Source organism: Triturus cristatus, chromosome 1_2 (assembly GCF_964204655.1).
Source record: "Triturus cristatus chromosome 1_2, aTriCri1.1, whole genome shotgun sequence".
Classification (NCBI taxonomy): domain Eukaryota; kingdom Metazoa; phylum Chordata; class Amphibia; order Caudata; family Salamandridae; genus Triturus; species Triturus cristatus.
The window spans coordinates 146,111,985-146,125,596 of record NC_140580.1 but is presented as its reverse complement, the minus strand read 5'-3'; the positions used below and the strand labels follow the sequence as shown (position 1 = coordinate 146,125,596).

Sequence of the window (13,612 nt, the reverse complement as noted above, 5' to 3'; positions counted from 1 at the left end):
ATTAAGGTACTATTTCTTTTTTGCATTTGTAAATAGCACGGATGAGACCAGAAGGTATTAAGGCGCTTTTTATGAGCACCTGTTACACTACACAAGTTCACATTCGTTTTTTAGGCAGGGGAGATAATGATTTGCCCAGAATCACAGGACATTGAGCCATCACCGAGACTCAAACCTGGTTCCCCATTTACAAAGTCAGCATCTCTGTAGCGACACATCCTCCGTCCCCCTCACAATCACTACATTCAGGTTGGGCTTCATCACTCCCAGCTGGATGACTTTATTCCTTGTTATCCTCACTACCAGTATAAGTATCACAGATGCTCCCTGCACACATCCGGCTTCCTTCACACTGCTGCCAGGTCTCACTGGAATCCATCCGGTTGGACTTTGTGTTTATAGGACCTTGCACATTTCACAAATGTATCCATTTCTGGAAAACTATGCGAGTCCTCTCATCCCTGACCTGCACTTATCATGCCACCTGCTTGCGGGCATGCCTGCCTACTACAATTAGTATTTTAAAAGAGTACGAAGACAGCATCTTTACCAGCAAGGAAAGCACAGGTGTGGGGCAGAGCTGTAGAAAGGAGCATACCATGGCATGTACCACCAATCTGCCTTGCTCTCATTCTTTACTGCCCATCCAAAGACACCTACAATTCGTATTTATTTGATCTTTTATGTAGCGCTAGAAGTAGTCAAACATGTAGTATCTTGTGAGTTTTATGACAAATCTCTTTTGGCTACTAGCGGACTCCATAGAGCTGTGAAATAGGTGTCAGAGTGGAATGCAAAAAAAGCTTGTTTTAGAATGTTGAGTTCACATTTACCTGGCGATAAATAAAGACATGTAATATTAAGCTCCGTGTGTGGTATAGTCATTGGCGGGTACCCAGGCTGGGGAGGACACTACAACTGATGACGGGATAGGGGATAAGTAACCCAAAGAGCAACCGTGCTCTCCCAGAGAGTTTGCCGTGGTCCAAGCAAACTGCTTGTGTGTGCCACGTGTGTCACGCTTGAAATATGAAATCAAAGCTTCTTGCATGTGGAGTCAAAGAGTAACTCCAGTCGCTGTGAAGCAGGTGAAGACAACGCAAGCATTGCAAACAATAAACACATCGATGGCGAGAACCTGCTGGTTAGGCCATACATAAAGTTACCGCACTGCCATACAAGATAAAATGTTACATTATACTGAGTGATACAGCAAAAGGCGGTTATGTATTGATACAGGAAAAAGCGCTAAGAATCTGCAGTAGTGAAATACTAACAAAATACATAGAAGTGCTGGCTGACAGAATAAGTAAGAAAGAAGTATATTATCATTGCACTTACCAGAGCTTAAATAAGTGGAACTTTACAACCTCATCACTGGTCGTGGAGACCCAAGAAGAAGCAATAGGATTGTGCTTACTGAGTGGCACACCACCAAAGCTGCCAGGTGACTGCTCAGAACAACTCCAGATATCACAGTTCCCTCGATTGTCTATGATGCTGCTGAGGCCGTTCCATTGCAAGGCCTCGGAAACAAAGCAAATAACACAGGCTCAAATAGATAGCCACCCATAGCAGAAAAAACTCCATTCTCAATGTCAGCCTCTCCCATTACTAGTTACCATGCTGCAGACTTCCTGAAACCACCACCACCTTTCGATAACACCAAAAAGCCAAATATTGGCGATAAATGGACATTTGATAATTTTATTGATGCACTTGAAGAGACTGATAACAAAAATATTATTAAGCATCTCAAAAATCTTGCTTGTGATGGCTTGAAAGAAGTCATAAGCAAACTGCTGTGAACTGACAAAGAAATTTCATACTGTCAAAATAAAGAAACGCTGAATCTTAACTTCAATCCAGTATCAAAAGTTGATTACAAAAGGTACATATTTAGTCAAGAACACACAAAAGTTGGTGAAACCATTGATGAATCTGTAGAGAGACTTGATGCACTCATAAAAAAAAGTAAGTTCAATTAACTTAATGATGAAGAAGCTATGCATATTAGAGATATTGAGGGATGATTATCAGATTCATTCAGACAACGAATGCTGAGAGAAACTCTCCGTCTTGAGCGAGTGTTGATAGCTGCCAGAGCTGTGGTGCGTGCTGAAAGACAAGCTGCTGGCATGGAGGCAGGAGGGGCCCTAAGTGAATTAGTCATGAGTATAAAAAGAAAGCCAAAGCAAAAGACTGAAGGACACAAAGTGATGTCTACATGTAAGAAGAAGTTATGTTTTAGATGTGGGTTTTCATTTCCACACGAAGGTAAATCTCCAGCCATTAGACAGCAGGAGCGGCCCGTGTAGGTAAAAGGGGTGGGGGGGACTCAACAGATAATAAGGGAAAATTAATGATGTATTAAATTTTCCCTTGTCATCTGTCGAGCACCCTCCCACCCCGCCCCACCGCTTTTACCTGCATGGGGCGCTCCAATTGGACAGAGATGTAAGCGCTGTAGGAAAGAGAATCGTTTTGTAACGGTTTATAAAGCGAAGGAAAAATTAAGTGCGTCACAGCACAAGGACAATATGGCCGCCAGAACTTTCGAGAAGCAACGTTCGACGCACACCCACAAGCCCAAACAGAGACACCAATTGAGGCAAATCAACACTGAGCAAAGTTGATCATCATCTAAATGATCGGCAAACAGTTCTTCTGTCTCAGTATCTAGTTAATATGAGAAAGATAGTTGTGCCTTGTTGATGTTTACCTCAGAGAAACTTACGCATATCTGACTGGCTGCATGTGATGAAAAATGTCAGTCGACATACCAAAGTCATGCGAACTTTATCCGAAGATTACATTGAAAATAAATAGTTGCTCAATACCTTTTCATAATCCACAGTGGTGCATTGATAAACATAATGCCTGAAGAGAACTACAATGAATTATTTCCATTTGCATGACTTACGCCATCAAAAACCAAAGTATACACATGGGCTTCATCGACATCCATAAAATGTCAAGGTTCATTTGTAGCAACAATGAAACACAAGAAAACGAAGGTGCAATCACCCATCCATGTGCTTCAAGGTACAGCGTCATGTGCCTGTCTGCTCAGTTTTAGTACAGCTGCTGATATGGGACTGATTTTTGTTAAGTACAACATGAATGCTCACCACGGAATAGTAAATCAATTCCCTTTGTTGTTTCATGGTTTAGGAAAGCTTAAGACAATGAAGGTAAAGTTGCATAATAATGAAGATGTCCGTCCTGTTGCCGAGATACATAGATGAATTGCTTTTCATTTACAAAAAGCTGATGAAGAAGAACTTGAATTGTTTCTTAAGCATGACATTATTGAGCGTTCAACTGGTCCGATGCCATGGGTTTCTCCCATAGAAGTAGTGCCCAAAAAGGAGAGTAAAGGAGCTGTACGCATATGCGTTGACATGCATCAAGCAAACAAGGCAATTGATGAGAACGTCATCCAAGTCACACATTGCTGACACGATGACACAATTAAATGGTGCAAAGGTCCTCTATCGCCTTGATTTTAATAAAGGTTATCATTAGTTGCAACTCCAAGAAGATTGAAGCTACATTGCAACCTTTTCCACACATATTGATCTGTGTCGATACAAGAGACTCAATCTGGTGTGTGCCTGGCTGAAGAACTTTTGCAAGACATCATTCCACATGTCATACAGCCTATTGGGAATACATTCAAGTATAGTGATTACATATTGATTTTTGGAGCTACACAGAAGGCGCATGATAAAGCATTCACACAAGTATGTCATTTAGTTATTGATGCAGGTTTCACTTTGAATGCAGACAAGTGTGAGTTCCACAAGCCAAAGTTAACATTTTTTGGCCATGTCTTATCAGATGAGTACATGACACCCTATCCTGCAAAAGTACAAGCCCTGTCAAATGCAGATCCCCCACATGATGTTTCCATGATATGTTAATTTTTTTATATGGCCAGTTACTGTTCAAGATACATACGAGACTTTGCTACTATAAGTGTTCCGTTACGAGAGTTAACCAAGAAAAATGTTTCATTCAAGTGATCACAAGAATATGAGAGAAGTTTGAAGAAAATCAAACAAGCCTTTGACACTGCTGCTGAAATGGCTTACTTCAATCCAAAGCTTCATATACAGGTTGTTGTTGACACTACAGCAGTCGGGTTAGGCGCTATCCGTGCACAGCAAGGCAGACACCTAAATGCTCGACGGCCTATTTTTGCATATGCCAGTGGAAGTTTGTCCCAGACCAAAGTTGCTTTCTCACAACCTGAGAAAGTTTAGCCATTGTAGGGTCTTGTGAACATTTCTATGTAATGGCTATCTTTGGCAATCCAAAATCCAAGATGCCTCCTGGCATTGAAGAATGGGGATTACAATTTCAAGAGTATAATTATACCATTGTGCATCATCCAGGGAAGGATCAAAACCCTTCTCAATACTGTTCCAGAGAGCCTATAAAAGGTCAGGGTACTCCATCCAAGACTTCTGAATCCTACATCAATTTCAAATACGCCAGCTGCTATATAGTTAGCCCAGATCATCACTGCCATGAGCCATGATAGTGACATGCTGAAGTTGAACGATGTAATTGCACATCAATCATGGAACCAACACACTCGACCTCCCACCAGTGATTGTGAATACCAAAAATACAAAAACATTAAGGATGAACTGTCTGTAACTCAGGATGGAATTATACGGTGAGGGTCACAAGTTCTAATTCCAGAGAGTCTACAACAGAAAATAATTGAAATAGCTCACAAAGGACATCATATATTGTTGCCATCGAAAGAGCTGTCAGAGATCAAGTTTGGTTTCCATATTTAGATGGAAGGGTTGAAAAGGAACTTGAGGTCTGTCATCTATGCACCTGCCTTTCTACAAATATTACTCAACAAACTCTAGCCATGTCAGAACTCCTTAAGCATACATGGGAGAGAATAGCCATTGATTTCTTTGATCCCTTCAAAAAAGAACATCATTTGATGGTAATTGTGACAAGTACTCACGTTTTCCAATAATCGAAGGTCTTTCATCCACAACTTACATTGAGTCATTGATAGACTAGATGACATTTTTGCAATATGGGCTGTTCCAGCCATTTTGAAGTCTGATAATGGCCAACCTTTTAACAGTCGAGAATTCAAGGAATTCCCGAAGCATCTGACATTAAGCAACAGAAGAGTACATCTTTATGGCTGCAGGCCAACAGACTCGTTGAGCGTTTTATGAGTATGCTAAAGAAAGCAGTACAGTGTGCAACTCTTTAAAAACTGGATTGAATTCTACCCTACGAGCCTATCGTTCAACACCTCACTCGACCACAGGCAAAAGTCTGGCGACTCTGATGTTCACAACAGCAATGACAACCAAGTTAACTCAATGGACCAATAAAAGAGAAAATTAGAACTAAACTCGTACAAAGGACTTGGTTAACAAGCAGAAAACAAAAGCCTATGTAGACAAGAGGGAACATGCAAAGAACTCCAAGTATGACAGGAGATCTAGTGATCGCCCAACAAAGGCGACGGAGGATATTCTATGCGCCATTTGATGCTGTACCTTTCCACCAAGGGACACATGGTGACTGCCCAGCATTCTGGAAAGTCTGTTACAAGAGACTCTTCTCACTTTCGGCATTTGATTCATCGGTTTTCTGATCGAAATAGTGAAAGAAAGACTGAACCTGTTACCTCTTCACTGTCTTTGAAAATCTCTGACACTGAAGATTACAGCTCCCAGCAACCAGATCAGGTTGAATAATTAAAACACTAAGAAGGTTGATTAAAGAGATGTAATTGTACATACATATGTATATATACTGACTTACAATTTTTTTAAATTTTTATTTAACAGAGGGGAAATGTAGTGTCTTGCGAGTTTTATGATGGAACCCTTTTGGCTCCTAGAAGACTCCATAAAGCTGTGACATAGGTGTCAGAGTGAAATTCAATGAAAGCTTGTTTTAGAATGTTGAGTTTGCAGTTACACGCCGACGAATAAAGACGTGTTCTATTAAGCTCCGTGTGTGATGTAGTCATTGGTGGTTTACCCAGGGTGGGGAGGATGCTACAAAACGGTGTGATTAAAAATGTATGAGATGCTAGTGGGATTGTTTTTAAAAGTACAGCAAGTTTTCTGAGAAGTTCTGATACTGCCGCATTAGGGTATAGAAGAAATGCATGTATTGTGGCACTTAAAGTATATTAGTCATGTTGTATAATGTGCTGCTCCTGCGTCATAACCAGGGCCACAGGAATTATGGGGCAGTGTTGACTAATAGCGCTGTTTTGTTCTTTTTACTTCCAGTCATGCTGCACCGCAGCCGTGCTGCTGTACAACATGGCTAAAAGAAATTGCCAAAGTCAATAGATATTGCATGGTTGAGACCTATTGACTTTGCCAATGCTTGTTTGCTCTTATAGGAATTCCTAATCTGACTCCCAGCTAATTGAGAAACTTGGCTGCCAGACAAAGCACGGTCAAAAAAAGACTGGGAGCAGGACTGGGCGAGATCTGCAGCCAGTTGCCACCCATTGCAAATTCAAACCTATAGGAATTGAACAGGCCATGATTGTGGTGAGATGGTCAAGCACCTCGACCTGTGCTGTAAATTTGGGGGTATACACAGTGATTTATAAAGTAGCAGGAAACATCCTCTTTCCTGAGCCAGACCCCCCTGAACTCTTTCCATCCTTAAGAGTGTTATCCATTCTTCTCTACAACGCTTTGAATTCCCTCTTATCCCCTCTCCACCCAAGACTTTAGCACCCATTATCGCTGGCAAATAGGAACATTGATTATATGATATTTTGTGTTTGATGTTTTTATCTGTGGCACTTTTAAAATCAATGTTTGACTAGATATCAGTGGCAGTCTATGTGCTATTTGTGTAGTGTGAATAACACTAAGAGGTAGTGGCTTGCTGTAGAGGTTTAAAGACCAGCATTAACCTCTTCAGTGCCCATGACGAGATAGTCTCGTCATGGAGCACGGTTGCGCTGTGCCCATGACGAGACTATCTCGTCATGAACCCCTCCCACTAGTGCAACGCCTGGCACAGGAGGGGGAAAGGGTGTGGCACTGAAGGGGTTAAGTCAACGAATGATAGGAGAGGTAGATAGTTTGGGATAGTTAATGGATTGTGATGTAGTATACTTAAAGAGCTGCATCTTTAACTCTTTCCCACAATGGACCAGCGTTGGGGTGCCCCTGATGGATAAAGGATCTGGCTGCATAGAAAGATTAAAAAAAGCTACTGCCTTCTTTTGTTTTCTTTTTTACACTTCTTAGTCTGCAATCTGATGGTGCAGTGGCTATTGGTGCGCAGAGATGGTGAGATTGTCTGCAAAATAAAAAGGAGTGCTGGTCCTGATGGCTTATTAAATAATGTATCTAGTTTTTAAGTTGATTCGGGCTTGCAAGGGGATCCAGTGGAGTTCTGTCACAGTTGGAGGTAATGTGTATATAGGTATGAATGGCTAATTTTATTCTAGCAAAATTAGGTCATGATGCAAAATATTTTGAGACTCCCCATTTTTTAAAGCACATGTAAGGATCATAGAAACTTACTCTCTCCCCATTGACACAAGGTATGTGTGGAAATCAAGTGTCACTGATAAACAATACTTTTCTGCTTTAATGTGTCAAGGGATGGTTAAAAATACTATCTTTGGTCAATTCAGTCTTTTCTCCAATGAGTGTGAATTCAGCTGTGGGGCAAGGATTTTTCAGAGCGCCAGGCAACATTTTGGTACCGATTCACAAAGATTTGGCCGTAAGTAGGTGCGAATGACTCTTGTCGTACGTACTCCTGACTTGCTCTGGGAATTCAGTAATAAGACAGAAGTACTCTTCGCTTTTTCCTGGAATTCAAAAGAAAGCTCAAAGTAAGGCCAACCTACTTACTTACCTACAAGAGTAAGGCCAACCTACTTACAGCCAAATCTTTGTCGTTAGGGGCCTATATGTTTACCATTCATATGTCCCTTTTCTCCTGTAGCAGCAAAATGTTTTTTAGTACATTTGTTGCAATCTGGTGCACTCGTTTGACCATTTGTGGTGATGCTAGAAGGCAGTTGCCTGAAGTCTCCTTAACTCGGGACTGGCCAAGTCTGAATGACAAGTGCCCCTGGATGGTTCTAAAACTCATTGAATTCTCTAGTAACCTATATTTCTTTACTTTGTTAGTTCTGGTTGTCTTATTAAATATTAATCTCCTCATTTCACAAACAAAGCATAAATGGAGCTTGGAACAGTCAAGGCGGTGTCTCACATGACAAAGAAGCAAGATCCACATACGGCAAGATTAAGCCAGATAGTCCAAAGGCATTCAAGCAGCCGTCGGTTCTGGAAGGCAAAGAGGAAAGCTAGTCGTACGGTGTCACCATGACAACGAAAAAACACACTGTTTGCAGTCACAGTGCTGTCTCCATGAGTCTCATGCGACAAAGATCACTGTACACAACGCAAACGTCTACCCAACCCCTCGAGTGACAAGGCAGCTAACATTTTAATGGAGCTGCACATTGTTGACTATTCCAAAACTCCAATGGTCTTATGCTGTCAACATTTAGAGTTCAGTTCTGCACAAATTATACAAGATGGGTAGTATAATCCTTCTTTGGGCCTCCACATGAAGCCCCCATGGTTGCCTTAAAATTTCAAAACCCAAGTTTACAGCCGGTGACCTCCTTTCTCCCTTATTGTACTTTATTCGTGATTTTGTTTTCTTCCTCGTTCCTTACAGCTGTCATCCAAGATATCTTGGTTACTTACAGCTACTGTGTGGTCGCCAGATGGAATACTAACAACCCGCACAAATGTAGACTGTTTACTGTCTGCCTTTCGAGTGCTGTCAGTCAATAGAGGGGACATTTATGTGTATTCTTTTAAGTTGACTTTCTCTCAGTGTGACAAAGTGTAAAATCAAGTTAAAATGTGAACAAAACCAGATTTCTTCTTCAGTGTATAGTATCCGCCCTAATTTCATAAGCTTTGATTAATTTGCTGCTGCCAGGGCTGACCTTTTTCATTAAAAAAAATATTGTATTCAATGTTTATTTTTTTACTTAAGACAGCATAATCTATCGTAGAAATTAAAGTAAAATAAAACTGCAGTCAAACTGGCATCATCACAAATACAGGTCTCTATCTCTTTGAAATTCAATGTGGAGGTGGCGCTGAGTACTCTTAGAATGCTTACACCACTGAAAACATTTTCTTTTCTGTTTTTTCTGCTTTGACATAGGAGGTTCTCTGAACACTTGTTGATATTTTTTACGACATTTTAGCTTTCCAGTAACCTTTTTTTAGGTTTGACGTTAGCCAAGGCATTTTGATTTCACTAAAATTATAGATCTACTATACTTACTTACTGTGACTTTCAGTAAGCTCTCTTCATCTATTGGCCTGTTATTGTGCCAACCACATTTTTCTTCTGCGCACCTCAGCATCACTTCAGCCATTAGCTGACTTCTCTGTGGGTGACTACATTGTGCTGTTTACCAAGGAGCACATCCACGCACAAAGCAGTCCCCTTCAGTGCAGGGAACTACTATGGTAAGGTATGCTGATTGAGACCAAAAGATACTCTTGTTTTTAGCCATCATTTTTAGGTCGAGCATCAGCGCGCATGCACTGTCTGCAAGGCCTGCTGTTATCTATAGAACAACTTTTTTCCGCCTGCTACTTACCATACGCTGACTCTAGTGTCGATCTTCCTTACTTACTGCCTCCTGACTGGTTCCTGCAGCCGATATGTCACTTCCCTTGAAGGCTGCGTAGCACCGGACAAGTACAGTTACCTTACTCTTTGAGGGCATCTCTGGACAAACTCTTTTCCTCCTGCTGCTGGCCTTCCCTGTGCTACAAGTCCAGCTCCTGTCTTGCTGTGCCCTCCCCCACCATTACCTCATGTCGCTGTTAAAAAAAAAAATGCTTCACACAACACAGATGCAACTATTTGCTTCATCATAGATGCAGCTACGCGCTTCACTCTGTGCGGTGCCCTACTCTGTGTGGTGCCCTCCCCCACCATTACCTCATGTTGCTGTTTTTGTTTTGTAAATGCTCCTAGTGACATAGTTGCAGCTATGCGCTGCACTCACTGCTCAATTATATAGCTGTGGTTAGGCAATTTCTTAAAAACGATGTGCCATGTCATGATCATACACATCTATTACGTGAATATTCTGTGCACAACAGAAGCACTGTAATATTGACAAACTCCTCATAATGTACGAGCCATGTAGGGTGTGGCTTAACGGCTAGGGCGGCCGACTCAGAAGCTGGGGAAGCGTGTTTGAGTCTGGCGGGAGGCTCAAGCATCCTGGGATTCTTGGCAAATCACTTCATCAGTAATCACTTAATTATCCAATATTGACTAATGCAACGAGATGTGTGAGATCAGTTTTTAATTACGTATAAACTATATTTGCAGAAGGTATGTTCCAGCATTGCATTACTATTTAGAAACACTTCCAGAGTGTTAAAGTAAAAAGGATTATTTCCGAGTGACTATGCTACGCTTCGGTGAAAATATTCGACCCTTCCTGCGGGTCACGGTGTAAGAAATTGACTTCTGATCGGACAGAGGGCAGAAGAAGATAGAAGTTGAAGTGCTCCGTATACTGGGAGGCCTTTAGTTCATGTAGTCTGTTTTTTAAGTTTTCAATTTTATTTACTTTACCGTTTAAAATATGAATTATCTCAACGCACCCAATGCGCACTTTCTTTCCATTGAGGCATAACATTTATGTCATCGTTCTCCCTAGATAAACGCCTTTCTTACTCCACCGTTTTTTACCACCTTGTGATGTGCAATTTAAAATGGTCTATATCGTGAAAATGATATGCTTTATTTAAATTGATATGGAATTACATTGAGAGGGTCATCAGGAAGAAAACATGAATGTGCCATTATTTCTTGCACCCTTTGAATCAGCCATTGTTTGGACACTGGAAAGACGTTGGATGCATTACAACGAAGGGCTTCTCTCGGTCCAGACCTGCCGAGTGAGAACACCGTGTCACATCTACAAGCAAGGTGAAAAGGGAGGGAATCCTGCATGTCCTGTCAGTGATATACTGCTGCAGAATGTCCTTGGAGTGTAAATATTAACGGCGTTTGGAAAAGCAACCGTAGTTTTAAAATTAATGTGTGGAAGTAGCGGGTAATAGAAGCGCCCTTCCCAACTTTATTGACTCATCTTTTAGACTGCACCACATGGTCTTTTGAATTTCCTAGAACATGTCACGGCAGGACTGAATAATCTCTTTAGTGGGCCTACTCTTCCCGCTTCATTTCTGGTACGAGGTTTTTCATAGAGCAGGCAAAGGCAGACATTTACACACATTTGCACATTAAACAACAATCAGACATAAAAGCATTGACTTAAAATTGAAAGTGTACCTTCATTGTTGAATGATGAGTTTGTAGTCATGCAGTAGTGTTGACCAATGAGGGGGAGAATGCAAAAATGAGTCAAAGGGTGGAGGAGTGGGTGGGGTGCATGAAAGCAAGGATGAGTGACAGAGTGTATCCATGATGTGTGACTGAGTATCTAAACTCACCAATCAAGAGGATCTTTTGCAGTGACTGACCACTCAGCATTGTGCCTTGGTAGTGTTCCTTTACTCTCGGCAATGTGTGATAATACAGATCTTGACCCTCCTACCAGTAACCCCTCTCTGGTCAATGCAGTCAGTGATTATACAACTGTGAGTCCAGAGCAAGGTACTGTCGAAGCTAATTACATGGTGCATTGTGGGAGCGTGCCACTTTTGTCTGCTTGGCAAAATGTGATGGCACAGTCCATAATACAGTTGCACTGTGAGAGGAGCTCTCTTTCTCTCCTGTAAAGTGGAGAACAAGTACTCCCTCCAAGCTGGTATGACTACATCTTACTCTGTGTGGTGGAGCCCTTAAAGAGGCAGGGTTGAAGTACGTAAACTCTGTCCACCAACTGGTGGACTCGGAGGTTCAGGCTTTGAGTTTTATTACCTGACAGCACAGCTTCACTGGTCATCCTAGTGATTTGCAAAACTCCACCGAGATGACAATGTTTGGGAAAAGTCCAGAAGCCCAAAAATTGTCCAACATGTTATGCGGCTCCAGGATACTAGATGGAGACATACTAGGGTTACTACTAGGGAAGGAGGCAAATCTGGGCAGTAACTGTAAATATTCAGGACAAAGGGTAAATATTCCATACAAAAAATCTAAATAAAATGTTATTTGTACTGACACATCTAAGTCGATTCCCATACCCCAAAGCCAAAACGTCCTGCATGAATGCAAACACAGATATGCACAGATCGGCATAGACCATTAGTTCTGTGTCTCTGTGCAACCTGCGTATGTCTGTGCCCCATTTTGTATTCCCCAAGCTTGTGGTCCTGCATATGGGAAACACCTTTTTAGCAGCCTGTGCGCATTAGTTGTAGCATAACATTACCTCATGTTTTGGGATAACAAACCCTTGAACTTCTCATGACCAAAACAAGGGTCGTGGTTGTCTAGTTGCGGAGGTGTGCAGCGCGGGGGGAACAGAGAAGCATTTGCAGAGTTTCCTGGCAAAAGTGTAATGTAGTATAGTGTGGGCTCATACCATGTCTGGCTGTCGCAGAGCCAACAGGCAGCAAGTGCACAAGTTCCAAAATTAGAAGCAACTGAATATAAAGCTGCCTCTATACCTTGCACACAAAATAATACCTGAAAGTGCAAAGAAAAAGAACTACTCCTAATAAGGTACCAGAGCAGTTCAGTGAGTTAATTTGGTTTACAATATATTCATATTAGAGTTTTTTAAATTTAAATAACCTGATCCTTGCACTGTTTGTATTATGTCTGTTCTTTTGGCAGCGCCGGGAGTGCACAGAGGAAAGTACTGGCCTGTGTCTGGTAGTGCTGGCCTCCCTGCTGCCCATGCCAGTAAGTGCAAACAGCGGTTCGCAGGGAGTACATTTATTGCCAAAATCAATGTGTTCTCTGTGGAACAGAGAGAATATGCTACACACTTAATAAGTGCACAGTGAATGGCTGAGAGCTTAACTATCAAGAGGACTAGACGGGTACCACTGGTGCTCAGGGACGTGAGGAGCCCTGTTCAACCGCGGTGTGTGTGTTTTTAGCTACTCAAGCAGGGTAGGGAGCATTTATTGATGAAATGTGGGGAGTGTTGTGTGCACATATAACATGTACAAAACAGTGCACATATTAACTGAATTAAAGGACCAAAAGCATCAAATGCAGCAAAACGATGAACAGGCTGGCACAAGGGGTCTGATTTGTTTAAATACGCTACCTGTCGCTGCCAGCACATCCAGCTCGTGGGGACTTCAAGCCCCAGGGTGCCCTGCTCCCAGGAGGGAGGAGTCTGCTGCCGCCTTCGTGCTAAAAAGCGCTGAGAATCACCGCAGAGCGGGACGCGCTACCTGTCACTGCCAGCACATCCAGCTCGTGGGGACTTCAAGCCCCAGGGTGCCCTGCTCCCAGGAGGGAGGAGTCTGCTGCCGCCTTCGCACTAAAAAGCGCAGAGAATCACCGCGGCGCGCGATGCACGCGGGCGGGCGGTGGTAGGGCAAAGCCCTGGCCATGGGCGGGCCCGTCAGTGGCCGTCAGT

The 13,612-nt window shown here is 42.3% G+C and overlaps 1 protein-coding gene across 10 annotated transcripts in view; it reads left to right on the top strand.

Annotated features, from left to right (window-relative positions):
* Positions 1–13,612, top strand: part of LOC146866977 (caspase-7-like) — a 400,007-nt gene that overhangs the window by 318,400 nt on the left and 67,995 nt on the right. The gene's annotated exons all lie outside the window — the stretch shown is intronic.